The sequence below is a fragment of the Onychostruthus taczanowskii genome, unplaced genomic scaffold (assembly GCF_017590055.1).
Source record: "Onychostruthus taczanowskii isolate IOZ18803 unplaced genomic scaffold, ASM1759005v1 scaffold20, whole genome shotgun sequence".
NCBI classification, from domain to species: Eukaryota; Metazoa; Chordata; class Aves; order Passeriformes; family Passeridae; genus Onychostruthus; species Onychostruthus taczanowskii.
Genome location: NW_024499240.1, coordinates 15,714,925 through 15,729,127, shown reverse-complemented (window position 1 = coordinate 15,729,127; position 14,203 = coordinate 15,714,925). Strand labels below are relative to the sequence as shown.

Sequence of the window (14,203 nt, the reverse complement as noted above, 5' to 3'; positions counted from 1 at the left end):
TTGAAAAGCAGATTTCCACAGAGAAAAAAACTTCATTTCATTAAATTGACCTTTGCTAGAAAATGAGCAGTTCATAGCCTTACAACACCAATTAATAACAGGGTGCTGACAAACAAAACAAGCTGGTAAATATGAATCTTGTTCATAACAAGATTGCACAAGAAAATATACTGTAATGGCCCTGTCTGAACATCCTGTAATAGCCCATTGTTCCTCTCTATTACTGTCATTCAGCAGTTTTTTTTAATAGCGGATGCGTGGCAGCGGAGGAACCAACGCAGCGTGGGGCTGCACGTGCACAAATCCTGCCCCATCCTGGAGGTGAGGAGACAGCCCTGGCACTCCTGGGCTGCTCACTGGATGTGGAGTTCTGCACAACAACCCCACATGGCTGCAGAACTCGAATGAGACAAAAATATTCAGCTGTAAGTGCCTGAATGGTTTGTAAACTGAGAAGGGAGTAGAATCCTTTTACCTGTCAAGGGCAAATTACAGGGACAGCAGGAATGAAGAGTGGAAAAATCATAATTCTGAGAGATTGTGGAGTCTTTTAGACAATACATGGTGGAAGAAACAGGAGGTGTCCTTCTGTTCCATAGATGAAGAGGAAAGGCGGTAATAAAGATCTTCCAAGTGTGACAACTGGGCATTTCACCTGCTCTCTGTATGAGGAAATTTGAGCTAACAGCACTGCAGTTACTGACACCTTAACTAGACCACAGACTGAAACCCAGCATCTGGTTTTGCTATCGAATTAAAATACTGAATAGACAACTGATTTCATATTCACATTCAAATCTGTGAATTCATGCCACAGACAAGTAGTTGTTTCTCACCAGTTAAAGGAATCTTTCTGCTTATCGAAGTCTGACTGACCACAGGACACCTGACTGAGCCTTGTCTCTGCAGTAAGAGTCATGCTAAAGGCAGCATCATTGCATTTACTGATTTGTTCAGTTCGCTTTCCTATGGGAACAATATTTTAAGGTTCAGACTTTTTTTTTTCTTTTGTGCATTTGTTATTCCTTCCATCACTTTGTCTTCCTTGCTACCAGGCTTCATTGTTTTACTGTTAAATTGTACTCAAGGAAGGAGGAGTTGGACAATGTCCTGCTTAAAATCTGTAAATGTTTAAAAATATAAAAGCTCAGAATTGTATGAAACATGAGGGATAAAGAAATTGTAAAAATAAAACAGAACAAAACAAACCTCTGGCTTTAAAAAAATTCCACATTCCTGTATGGTATAAAGCTATTTTTGAACACTTTGGTTCATTCACATGCATTCCCTGAGGAAGCTGAGTTATCACCCATGACTCTGTCATGCCAGTTTGTCTTCACTGGACAATATAAACTTCTCTTCCCTTGCCTATGCTGACTTAGAAAGGTTATTGCTCCCTAAAACCTGCTTTGAACCAGGGCTTTTTTGGTGCTGTGTACCCTGGAGGTGGCAGCAGCCACTTCTGTGCTCTGGTGCCCCAGTGCCCCCACAAAGACAGCACAAGTATTTTGCCAGCCTTCCAACAAACCCTGAATTACTGCCATGTCCTTCACTGCTCTGTAATGTGACTCTAGGAAAAGCTTAGCATGTCAGCAGACTATTTTATCCCTGCAGCCCTAAATAAAAAGTGTCCAGTTAAACTACATTGTCTGAATTCTTCCCCTGGATTGCATGCACAGTTTTCAGAAGAGGGGTCTTCTGTAGAGAAAGAGCTCTACTTCTGCAAGATCTTCTGAAATAACAGAGAGAAAAAGGAAAAGAAAACCCAGGCCCAGCAGCTACCCCAGTGGATCATGCTGAAAGGTTAAAAAACATCTGAGTGATCTTCCTAGGTACTCTCAAAATGCTGATACAACACATGCAGCAGGCAAGGTTGGGGGAACAAAAGGCTCTGAAAGGACCATGCAGTGATTTCCATAATCAGCCCAATAATGAGACTTTAAAGGGTTGAAGATGGACCAAGATCACATCCTTTAGTCAGAAATTAAGAATTACCAGAATGAGAAACTAAAAATACATTTAAATAAATACGACTGTACTTCAGAGAGAATTGTTTGAGCTTCCAATTGTAACCATTACTCCTGTTTTAGATAAAACCTAGACTGTGGCAGCAAGTAAATATGAAACAATAATCTGTTTTCACCAGTGTGTAATCTGTGGCAATGTTAATTGCACTTAGGACATAACACACACAAAATTACATCTGATATAATCTTTCACTTTCTCTAGGGAAAAACGATAGAGAGTGAGATCCTTGGGTTCTGTAGGACAAGGAGAAGACTGCAATAGCAGAGTTTAACTTGATGGGAATTCTTACTCTTATTTGCATATTGGTTTCTAAAGTTCTTCCTTTCTAGGACTATAATTTCCCATTTGCTTTCAGCAGAAAAGCTTTCATTTCCTGATGCACACATACAATTAACAGATTAAAACAATTTTTTAAAATCCCTCTTTACCCACTTCTTCTAAAACTGGAGAGGGAAAAAAAAAAAAAGCCTACCAAAAACCAAACCAGACCAAAGGAAAAAAAAACAAACCCTCCCCCGCAAGCCCCACACTAGGCTGGCACGAACACAACCACAAGAAAGGCAGCAGCTCAGCTCAGTGTTCAAGTGCCTACTTAGCATGTGCTTTTTTCCCAGCTGCTGCCAGCCACACACAAACCCAGCGCAGCCCTGGTGGCCCTCCACGCATTTTAATGCAATAAACAACACATTTAATAAAGAATGAAGAATGTGCAGTGGCAGCCACGCAGAGAGTCCTTGAACAGCGCTCAGGAAAGAGCCTGAATTTGGCTTTCCTGAACTCGTTGAAGCTTTTTGCCCAGAACACACCGAATCAACGCTGAAGAGGTTCCCCGTGGTGATGGTACGGTACGCACGCTCTGCAAGGAAGATGGCTCTGAAGTTCACCACGGTCATTTATGGAAAGGGTTCCCACCCCCACCTTCCCCTTCCAAGAAACTGGACGTGTGAAGACAGACATTTCTTTGAGAGGAAGGATAAGGCAGAGGCTAATTTCATCTGCATGAGCCAGCATAGGATAAGCTGTTGGAAATACTGTCAAGCCACATTCTTAATGCCTGGCAAAGTGACTCACTCACAGTCATCACAGGAAAGGAAGTTGAATAGAATCAAAAACGGAACAGGATGGGGGCTTAAACAGGAGAAAGAAGTGAGAGAAAGGAAACTGGATTGTTTAAAGTAGGCTGAGGTTACAAGTTCCAAAACGAGATTATTTTTAAAATACACATATAGAAGATACATCTGTAAAAATATATATGCATATGTAAAAATACGTTAATGCATGCATGTATTTGCAAAAAAAAAGCTTCTTTCCATTTCAAGAGAGACTTGTATTTGTGGATTTCCTTCCAAAGATGCCTGCTGAGGTATTTGTTTCTGTTTAAGGTGGAATTAACATGGTCTGAGAAATAAAAAATCCCCTCTAGAAACCCACAAATTTTTAACGACCACATTCCTATTCCACTCAGTATGAAACTTTCAGAGTATGGAGCTCCACACTCACATAAAAATCCACCACAATACAACATTAGTACATCATTCCCTAAAGAAACACTAAGCAATAAACCAGTCTTTTTTATTTCCCCACACCAAAAATTTCACCATTGACTTTCAGTTGAAGCTCCGTGACACATGGCAAAGTTTCTCTTCTCCAAACTTGTTCACTGTGAGAGTTTGGATGATTAGCCACCTCACATACCAATTTCACCTAAATCAAACACAGACAGTATGTAGACTGTCTCAAAATGTAAGTCACTTGAAGAAGCACCTCCTTGACTTCATCACAGCTGAAAACTCATGCAAGAGAATCTCCACCAACAAAAAGAACCATTTTGGTCCCCAAAGAAGATGATAAAAACATTTTTTTTAATGTCATCAAGGCAATACTGAACTGAGTCACAGCTCTTTATGTTTCAGCCACACCACCTGTAGGTACAAGTTCTGACCGTCCTTTTTCATGCTCAAGGGGACACACAGAAAGATGAATAGACCCATTAAATCATATAACTAAAAAAAACAAATTTCAGACTTAAGGAAGTATGCCTCGTCAAAAAATTATTGTGGAAAACTGTATTAAGAGAAATACTTCTAAATGCTCCTAAAAAAGCTTATTTCTATTTGTGTAATAGTTCTTATTTAATCCCCAGAGTGACACCTGCTGGATTTCACTAACTGAAACTAAAGGGCAGATATTTCCATTATACAGAATATTTCAGGATAATAATTGCAAAAACGTGCCATTTTATCAATAAAGGGCTGTGCAGCAGAATACTTTCCCTCCATTTAGAGTACTAAATAAACACATAGATGCAACCACAGAAAAAGGAAGTATAATGTCTAAAAGTCTTAGTCATTTCTGAAAAGTAAATTTTTAAACTTCTATCTAGGAAGGATTCTAGGGCACAACATTTGGTGACAAATTATATTAATTTCTGAAACTATTTATATGGAAAAAAATACTTTTAAATCCTAAAACAAATTAGTTCTGGTATAACAAAAATGTTCTCAGTACATCCTTTGTTTTACTGTAATGAAACTCTAAAACTCAACCAGAATTGCCAGCATTGGGATGAGATAAAATTTATGAAAACTGATTGGCAAGATTTTACCACTGTAATGGGGGAGGAAAAAAATAAGGAGAAAATCTAAACGGTAATTCAAAGAGTGATGCTTTGTGCCCATACAAACATTCAAGATAGTGCAGTTTTCAAGCTGAGAATATCAAAGAATAGGTGGAAAAGATGATGCAGTTTTTAGGAACCTAAGATATTCAGCCTAAACACACAGCTGATGGTAAACAAGAGTGTATGAGGGAGGTGTAGGTGTTTTGAACATAGTAATCAAGAGAAAAACATTGCTAATTTCTTTGGTTGGCTCCTTGTTCATGGTATTACATGGGAAGTCAGACTGGTATGGGCTTCATTAAACAAAATCATCACCAATTTTTGGGGGCTATTTTCCAAACGTAGCCTGTATGACCCAGACATAAATCCAGAAATGCAACAGTTTTATTTTCGAAAATCCATTTAGAATGGTCAGCTACAACCTAAAAATCACCAAAACTGCCAGAAGAGGCTGTGTGACACCTAGGATATACTGAAAGATAACAGCCTCAAACACACATGCAAATTTACCACAAGAGTCTGATTTCTTTTCTTGACGCAAGAACATGGCTTCTCTCCTGGAAAGTCTTTTTTGGTGCATTAGAATGAGTTAAGTGCATTTGAAATGCATGTTTCCAAAGAAAAGCAACTCGAAATAGATCACTTTAGGACAGCATATACTGCAGAAATGATTGAAAGTGTTTGCACAGAGCTAGGGCAGAAAAAGGATGACTTTGCTGGGAAAATGTAAACAGTATAAACAAACTTGGGAGACTGAAGCATGAGAGACAACTGTTAAAACAAAACTTTGAAAACGTGAAAGTTTAGCCTTTCAGCTCTGCCCAGATTCTAAAATAGAACAAAGCGTTGCTAAAGAGAAATGGTCTGATGGAAACCAATTTCATAAGATCTTCTATTGTACCACACCGGCTGTGGAATTCTCCATTAAGGTAACAGGTAAGAAAAAGGCTATTTTCTGCGCTCTTTGTGCAAGTTTTTTACACTGGAAACATCAGAACTGCCAACATGAATACGAAAGGTAAAAATAAGGGGTTGTGTCCACATACAGAAAGCTTTTGAAATGTTTGTTTTGTTTCAAACATTAGAAAGATGCAGCATTCAGATGTATGCAATTCAGAATACTAGCACGTGTGATATCGAGTTTTCCAAACAAAGGATAAGGTCTAGGGTTAATTTCCTTTGAAAATTTCTTTGTAAACTTAGGTTCTCTCTTTAGTTGCTACATTGGCAATAATAGAAATCGGCATGAAATGGACCTGCATATGTTGTATGTAGAAATAATATACCAAATATGTTATTATATGTCCAATACACATAAACACATATAAAAGCACACTTATTTTACTGCCTAAAAGTTATTTGTTTGCCAACTCGCATCTGTTTTGGTAGTAGCAGTATTCATTCCCTCCTCGACACAGCAGTACCAGGGATATAGTTAATTCCAGAGCTCTGACAATTTGCTACACCAATCACTTAAAATACTTCCCAGGGACAGAGCAGTTCCACGAGCAAGTAAAGGCTGTTTTCAATAAAGCTTGGCTGAGGAAGCTGCTCTGTCTCAATGACAGAGCCGCCCAGCTTGCAGAGCAGAGGTGGCCAGGGCACCAGGTAAGACAAATATTGTGTGTGTGCCACAGGGGTGGCAGCTGGTCTGGAGCACTGAAGGGATTTTGGTACCAAATCAAGAACATCGTAAACACATTGGCAACAGATGGGAACAACTTCTAAGGGAGAAATCCTGTTTTGTTTTCCTAGCTTTGGGCTTTCCTCAATGGTTTTAATAGATAGCTTATGCCCAACATTTACTATAGCAGTGACTAAATACACTTCTTTTAAATATCACTGAATACATGGTATTATAAAAAACATATCAGTATAAAACATATCATTTCTTCCAAATTATCATGGTCCCATTTCAAATGCATGACTGCATGGCTTCATGGACTTCCGTGGGTCCAATCCTACCCAGCTCCTGCACAAACCAGGAATGCTACTGGAGAAAGATGACTACCTCAAATGCACAGAATATAGAAGCAAGTTAGAAATTGTATGCGTGTCAAAGGAAATTTTTTAGTGTGCTTTCTTCCCTCGGTTTTGTTCTTAATTGTATCCTGGTCTGTAATCTGAACAGCAATTCCCAGATAGCCCACGGAACAATCCTGGGCTCCTGGACTAAGTCCCTTTAGTGACCCAGGTAAGGCATTGGTCACCCAGCGAGACACATGCAGATCTGTTTTTCAACTGATCACATACATTATCTATTTTTCAGGTCATGTTTTTCAACCGAAGTGCTCAAAATTTACACAAATTACCAAAAAAAAAAAAAAAAAAAAGAAAAAAATAAAACAGCTGCCAACAGACAGCAGAATGTAAAGTGCCTGGATGGATGACCATGTATGTATAATTCCTTCAACAGAAAAATATCCACATTTAGGAATGTCCTGCCCTTTGACAGCCTGTGGAAAAGTTCCCACTGGCTCTCAGTGGGCCAGGATTTCAACAGTTGTGTTGTACCAAGAAAAGACTATTCAAAGGGACAACTACTACATCTCTTAACACAGAGAAAAGCTCCAACTGATCAGAAATTCAGTGTGCAGGAACATTTGAAGCTGAAAGGACACACATAATGCAATTCTTGGACCTGCCATCTATCTTAGATATCCAGGTACTTTGTTTTGTCCAGTAAAAAGTGAAAGCACCCTGTTGTGTATCAATGCCCTGCCTGTCTCTGCTTTAACCTGCAAAGAACATAGATTCTGACATCCAGCCTGCAAACACACACACGCCTGCCGCATCCTGGGGGCAAACCCACTTCAACCTACACCAGCTGCTTGTGAAGCACAAAAAACAAGAATCTAAATCATTTAGCTGGTATACTTCTAAAGACAGTTGTTCCCACTTGCACTGATCATTAAAACAACATAAACACCTTTTATGTGAAGTGCCATCTCCATTGACAATGTCACCAAGTGCCTTTTGTGCGGAAGATTTCCAAAGTTGGAGAAAGACTTTGGGATTACTCCTATAGTCAGTGAAATAGATGAGAGTTTAAGCAAACTAGAGAAGAAACACCATGCTAGTACAGATTAATTTTCCTAATTTTAAGAATTTCAGGCAGTACCACAGCATGTGTACTTTAAAACACATCTGTTTTCAGATGTGGTCTTATACTGATCTAGATCTACAGTTCCTCCTTCCAATGCACTGAGAGGAGCTCAGATTCAGAGCCCATCCTGAACAGGTTTCAGCTATTAGAAGTACTATTAGTGCAAGGGAATGGCAAGATCTCCAGCAGGCACAGTAAGACTGGGAAAACTGCATTGGCACAATTGTAAGAGCAGCAAAGTCCATCCCCAAGATACCTGGCGTAAGTTTATTAAGGCAAAGAGACAAAAAAAAACCCTCAGTTATTTTCATAATTATTTCATTCTCTTCCCTTATAAACTGCATGGATAACTGAAGGATTCATTGCAGATCAAATCCAAGTGTGATTTATTGCCTAACAAGATTTATTTTCCTGGTTCTATGGCTCCACTGCTTACACACACGAGCAAATGACTAGAATTGGCAATCTCAGCACTGCAACCGCATTTGTAAATCCAGAGGGTATCACACCTGTTCTGGAAAGCTTAAGGAGCAGCAAGACTTTTAACTGCCTATCAGCTGGTACTCGAAGGCACGGAATCACACACTCGCCACCGTTCAGTAGTTTCTCGAGGAAAGGAAAAGTGGGCAATCAGCTGTCAATAAATCAGCTCGGTGTTTGCGGTTAAAAACCTCAAACAGCAACACGCCGGCACGCCTACAGGCTTCAGAGCAGCCCAACTTTTCCTCAAGCAAACAGAAAGCCCAAACAAAACAGTAGCTTTATCTTTTAAGTTCTGTAATTACAACACAAAACCTAATTATGAAACAACTCAAGTATGACCTCTTTCTGGTACACTAAGTTTAGAGAAATACTCAGTAAGCAAACCTACACCACTTTATCACCTAATTCAGCCTCTATTGAAAGAGCTGCAGTTGTACTGAATTAGTCTAGGACCCTTTTCAAGTCAACGTGCCTCTAATTCTCCGCAGATGCAAAGACAGGAATTTGGTTAGTTAATGTCAGAGGTTTCAGGCAGAATCTTTACCGCGCTGCTTTAGGCATTTTATCTCTTTATCTATCTATCCTACCAAGAACAGACGATAACAACACCAGTTATAAAAATCAGCTCAACACCTCGCTCGCTAAAAATAAAATAAGGTTTTCCTCGCAGCCCGTGTGGGCGCGGATTCCGCATCCCACGCCGAGGTTGCAGCCGGAGCGCGCACACACGCGTGGCTCCGGCTGCGCTCGGGTGGCACCGAGCCGCTGCTCGTGGCTGAAACAATGAAACCGCACTCACCGCGAGCGCTCCTGCCAGAGCGCTTCCCGAGGAAACTGCGGGACTGTCTCCGATAAAGCTGTGGGTGCTGTCTCCGATTAAGCTGTGCGGAGCTGTCTCAGATGAAGCTGTGTGGGAGCTGTCTCAGATGAAGCTGTGCGGAGCTGTCTCGGATAAATCTGTGCGGAGCTGTCTCGGACAGAGCGCTGTGCGGAGCCGTGTGGCTCGGTCCCTCCGCGGGCAGCCGAGAGCGCGGTGCCCGGCGGGTGTAATCCAGAGCCCGGGGCTGTCCCGGCGGAGCGGCGCTGTGCGGGAGCGCCGGGAGCGTGTCCGCTGGCAGCGCGGAGCGGCGGCAGCAGCGAAACATCAGAGCTTCCTGTTACATCACCCGACCCCGCCTGCGGCCGCCTTAAGTTACTTTTCTCTCCCGAATGGCATGGCCCGGGGAAGCCGGGCTCCCATGGCATTCGAGCCCCGGCGCTGCCATCTGCTCCCGGCCCCTGCCCGCACCTGGCCCCGGGCGGCTCCGCTCGCCCGCCCGGCGCTCGGAACTGCCCGCAAAACTCGCTCCGCTGGAGAGGAGGAGACCACGGGACCTGTCCTTTCACGTATGGAGCCACTGAGATTCGTCCTCCTCCTCCAGCTAGACCCATAGAAACAGATTAGTTTGGACCTTTATTCAAAGGGCACTGGAGAGATGCATTCCTCCTCAGTGTCACCGACCTGACCCACCGCCTCTGCCAGCGGCTGCGTGACACCCCATAGCGTAAGGGCTGAAAAGCTCTGCACAGAAATACCTTCATGTATTACCTCAGATGTAAGGCAGCTGCAAAGGTCAGATTCAAATTTTCACTTACAAACGGGCACATCATTTACAGTGCCACTATTTTTTTCTTGGGTGCAAATCAAAGTATTTAAAGAAATAAGTCTTTGAAGTATCAAAGGTAGGGGGGAAAAAAAAAAGCAACAGGAGCATTGTTACTGATGATCTCCATGCTATCTTTTTCTAAAGACACCGGTGATTTGAAAGCACAAGTATGAATGGTTTGAAAACTGCCATGAGAGAGGACAAAACAAAATTAATAGCATTCTTTCTACAAGCTTCAAAGAATATTGTAACAGAAACAATCAATTTTGTACAATCAATTCCCTGTACTATGGGCAGGGAATATGTGCCCTCTAAACCAATAACCAGTCACTTTATGCACAGGACAACCCTATGCTGAACAAGCAGGGAAGTTCATGGAGCATCAAACTCAAATGACTGTGACAGTACTCCTTAGGGAACCCCACAAAAGTCTCCCAAAAATCACACCGTGACAAGGATCTATCAAAATTATAACACTGAATTTGCTCAAAAAACAACATAAAATAGTCTGCTTGTTTCTTGCTACCTACCACTTGTCCACTTTTTTTTCCCCCAGCAGCATCATTTGTGGAACTCACTGTGAACTGAATGAAGGAATTTACCTGGGCATTGAAAACATTTTCCTCAAGAAGGAAAACAGCAAGAAACACAAAGCGAAGGGGGAAACCCCTCCCCATAAAACAAAAAACTTAAAACAAAATCCAGCCCCAATCCAGGGTTAGGAAAAATTGGAAGAGGGAAAAGAGGGCCAGGAATACTTAAAATTCAAATGGCCCCTAGACAATACAATTTGTGAAATCCCACTCCAGGGTTACCAAAAAAGCAGGTTTGGATACTGATTTGGCACACGTGAGAGTTGGTGCTTCTAGGATCTCCCATCAACAGGAGAATATTTGAGTGTTATAATCAGTGAAGAACTAAGGACTGGCACTCTAAACCTCTAGGCAATGTTAACACATATAAACTGGGGATTAGCTCTTATTCTGAACAGTGATGGAAATTAACTTCTCTAAAAGACGTGGTGTCATCTCAGATACAGGAATATCATCAGGACCAATTAGGTCTAGGTTGTAGATTGCAACAGGGTACATTATACACTCTAGTTTAGATAATCCATGTATTCCAGCCAAGCTCACAGCTCCTTTTTAGATGACAGGAATATCATCAGGAGTGAGCCTGGTGGCACTGCTTTACACCAATTAGGTCTAGGTTGTAGATTGCAACAGGGTACATTATACACTCTAGTTTAGATAATCCATGTATTCCAGCCAAGCTCACAGCTCCTGAATTAGCTGGATACGTATTACACAGGCTACGTTTGATTTGGATGGTCAAAGTCAGTGGAGTTTTGAGTGAGCATTTTTGTTTGTGGTGGTGTTGCTTTTTTTGTGGGTTTTTTTTTGGTTTTTTTTTTCAGTTGGTTGCTTGCTCTGGAGGGCTTTGGGGGTTATTTTTACAAAGTTTTATATTCTACTGATTTAGGTAACGTTAAAACTTAGTTTCTCGTGCCCTACAGATACCCGAGACCCCTCAGCTGGTGCAGTTTGCACTTCTGAGAGCAGCGTCTCACCTGCATCTTCCCATCCCCTGGCTGCCAGGAGCATAAACCACACCCTTACATGCCGTCCCGCTTGCCGACAGCGAAGGAGGATGAGAGCAGTGTCTCACCTGCATCTTCCCATCCTGGCTGCCAGGAGCATAAACCACACCCTTACATGCCGTCCCGCTTGCCGACAGCGAAGGAGGGAGCAGTTCAAGGAGACCTAAATGTGCAAAGCTCCCTGCATTGGGACCAAAGAAGGCTTAAAAGCGAGAAAAGAGCGTAAATCCGGTGAATTCCCCGTGTTCCATCAGAGCCATCCCGCCCCGCGCTCGCCGCGCCGCCGGCGCCCTCTCGCGGCCGCCCGGGGCATAAACGCAGGCGCGGAAGCTCCGCACAAGGATCCACCCCCTTAATTAATTCAGGAATTAATTAATTCAGTAATAATTAATTCAGGAATTACGCTCTGTGTAACCACACAATTCTGCTTTACCTGAACCTCGCTCGCTCTTTGGAGACACCATTGAAAACAACAGGTTAGGAAATGTAAGCCTTAGGTCCCCTTCACTAAGTTTCAGAAGGTAGAAGCTAGAAAGAAAAGGACTTGCTCAAAATGTAAATAAAAATCTATCAGCTTTGAGAGTGGATTGGAGATGCAGGAGAAATTCTGGCTCAAGTGAACCAGAAATAAAACTGAAGCAGGAGGTAGAAAATGAAAGCAGAAAAAGGAGGGCATACATGTAAAAATGTGAAGAAAAAAAGAATGAAGAAAAGGACTATTTCTCAAAGATATTTTGTTTTGTCATTTGTGTGGATTAAGGGCACATAACAAGTTATTGCAGGTCAGATGATATATGGAAACTCCTCAAACCTCTGTGAAACTGCTTCACCTTGTTGGCTGTTATCACACAGCATGGGAGAAATTTCACAGCACTCTACATTTCCTCTCCAAAGCCACTGGAGAACATTCTGGAATGAAATGACTGGATGAATGGACTCTTATCAAGTGGAACTGTACAGTCACTCTAACATTAGCACAGCCTCATGTTCTGACTGCTTTGGCATTCTGGCCCCTGATCCATACCTTTTCCTGTGTTGTGCCTCTGTTCTGTCCCTGTTCATCCTTTAGTTGCCTTTGGGAAATGCGTGGATCTTTTCTTCTTAGTCTTGGATTTGATTGTTCTGCAGCTATATAGGTGTACAGGAGCAAGGAGAAGTGAATGAAGCAGAAGGGCACAAAAGAAACCTCTTGCTATGTTGAAGATCATATCACAGTGCAGTTTGGACTTTTTATGGGAAAAAATAGCTCTACGTACTGTAGAGCTAAACAAAAACAGAAACAGCTGGATAGCTGGTGTGGCAGCCAAACTGAGTGCATACACAGCTGAGAGCAGCCTGCACTCTCGATCAAACCTTGATTATAATCAGGTTTTTACAGTCTGTGACACTGCAGCCTTGATTCTCATTGCACTGAGTAACAACTCTGACAGATGAATCACGGTGAAATGTTTTCTCAGTCAGTTGAAACAGAGGTACTCTGGAGATGCTAGCAGTACAAATTCCCTTCTGTCTGAACAGTGACACAACAGAGACCTTGCTGGATCCCTTAATTGCTGTTATTACAAAATGTACTACAGCAGCACAAGAAGTTTCTTCAGTACAGGGTAGGAGAGGATGGGAGAGTACCTGTCAGTCCTGTCCTAGCTACGGCAGTCCTGGGAGCAACTGATCCCTCTCAGGGAGGAGACCCTGTTAGTTGGCAGTAGAGCTCAGCAAGAAGGAAGCTTATGAAATGGAGAGCAGCCACAGAGCCAGGGGTCTGCTGGGACAGAAAGGATGATTCTTTCCCTAGATTTCTTTTCCCATGTAGGTTTTGTAGGTGTTGAATCCAGGCAGCCAGGGACAAGTTGCTGGAACAAGAGGGAGCCTGAAGGAGAGACACTGTCATGAAATGACACAGGAATCACAAGACAATCTGCATACAGATCCATCTTTTCTTTCCCGTCCTTCTATATCTATTGTCTCATTTCAAAACATTGTTTTAGAAACTTCATCATTCTAGTTTGTAATCTAATCAATCTCAAAGCTTACAAATCCTTTTCAATGTTCTTTGTGGGATGGCTTAATGAGTTTCCTTGTCTTTTACAGGAAAGCCCTAGATGTTTTAGTTTAATGCAGTCACCTCAGCTCGGTCTCCCTTTGAGGCACATCACGTAATCTAGCAATTATGTAAGTTTTAATACTGCAGCCCATGGGAAATTTGTACAGCTAAGAGTGGAAGATCAGATATTTTTACTGGCTTGACCATAAGATGCAGACAAGGGGAGGTGCAGACATTTGTGCCCTCACTGCATCCCTAGCCAGGCAGACGCAAGCAGTGCCAGTGTGGAAGCAGGGTAACCATAAGGGCAAATCCTGACCCTCCCACCCCAAATATGCCTAAATCCACGCTCCCTGGGGAGGCCACATGACTTGCTGTGCTCAGGCAGGTGCCATGGGACAAGTGGAGAGTTCTGGGAGTAGTTTAAACCATGGGTTCTCCACTTATCTGCAAGGAGGGATTCCAGCTGGTCTGAGTCTTTACCCCACTGCTCTGCTGCTGTGCAGGGCACCCACACCTACAGACTCCGCTCCTGGTGCAGGAAAACCTGGAGAGAAAGGGCAGAGGGATGAACCAGAAGAGGAAGACAGCAAATTGAAACTGAGACAGGGAGTCAAAGAGTGCCAGGTTAATTCTGTGGAGTTTACAGGTTTCCTGGCAGAACTGCACTTCATTTGTG

General features: G+C 42.4%; 1 protein-coding gene across 1 annotated transcript in view; it reads right to left on the bottom strand.

Annotated features, from left to right (window-relative positions):
- The window catches only part of CALCRL (calcitonin receptor like receptor), a 62,647-nt gene extending 53,286 nt beyond the window's left edge, over nucleotides 1–9,361 (bottom strand). The window contains exon 1 of the mRNA XM_041403339.1: nucleotides 9,037–9,361. The gene's annotated coding sequence lies outside the window, so the exon portion shown is untranslated. The remainder of the gene's footprint in view (nucleotides 1–9,036) is intronic.
- Between the last annotated feature and the right edge of the window lie 4,842 nt (nucleotides 9,362–14,203).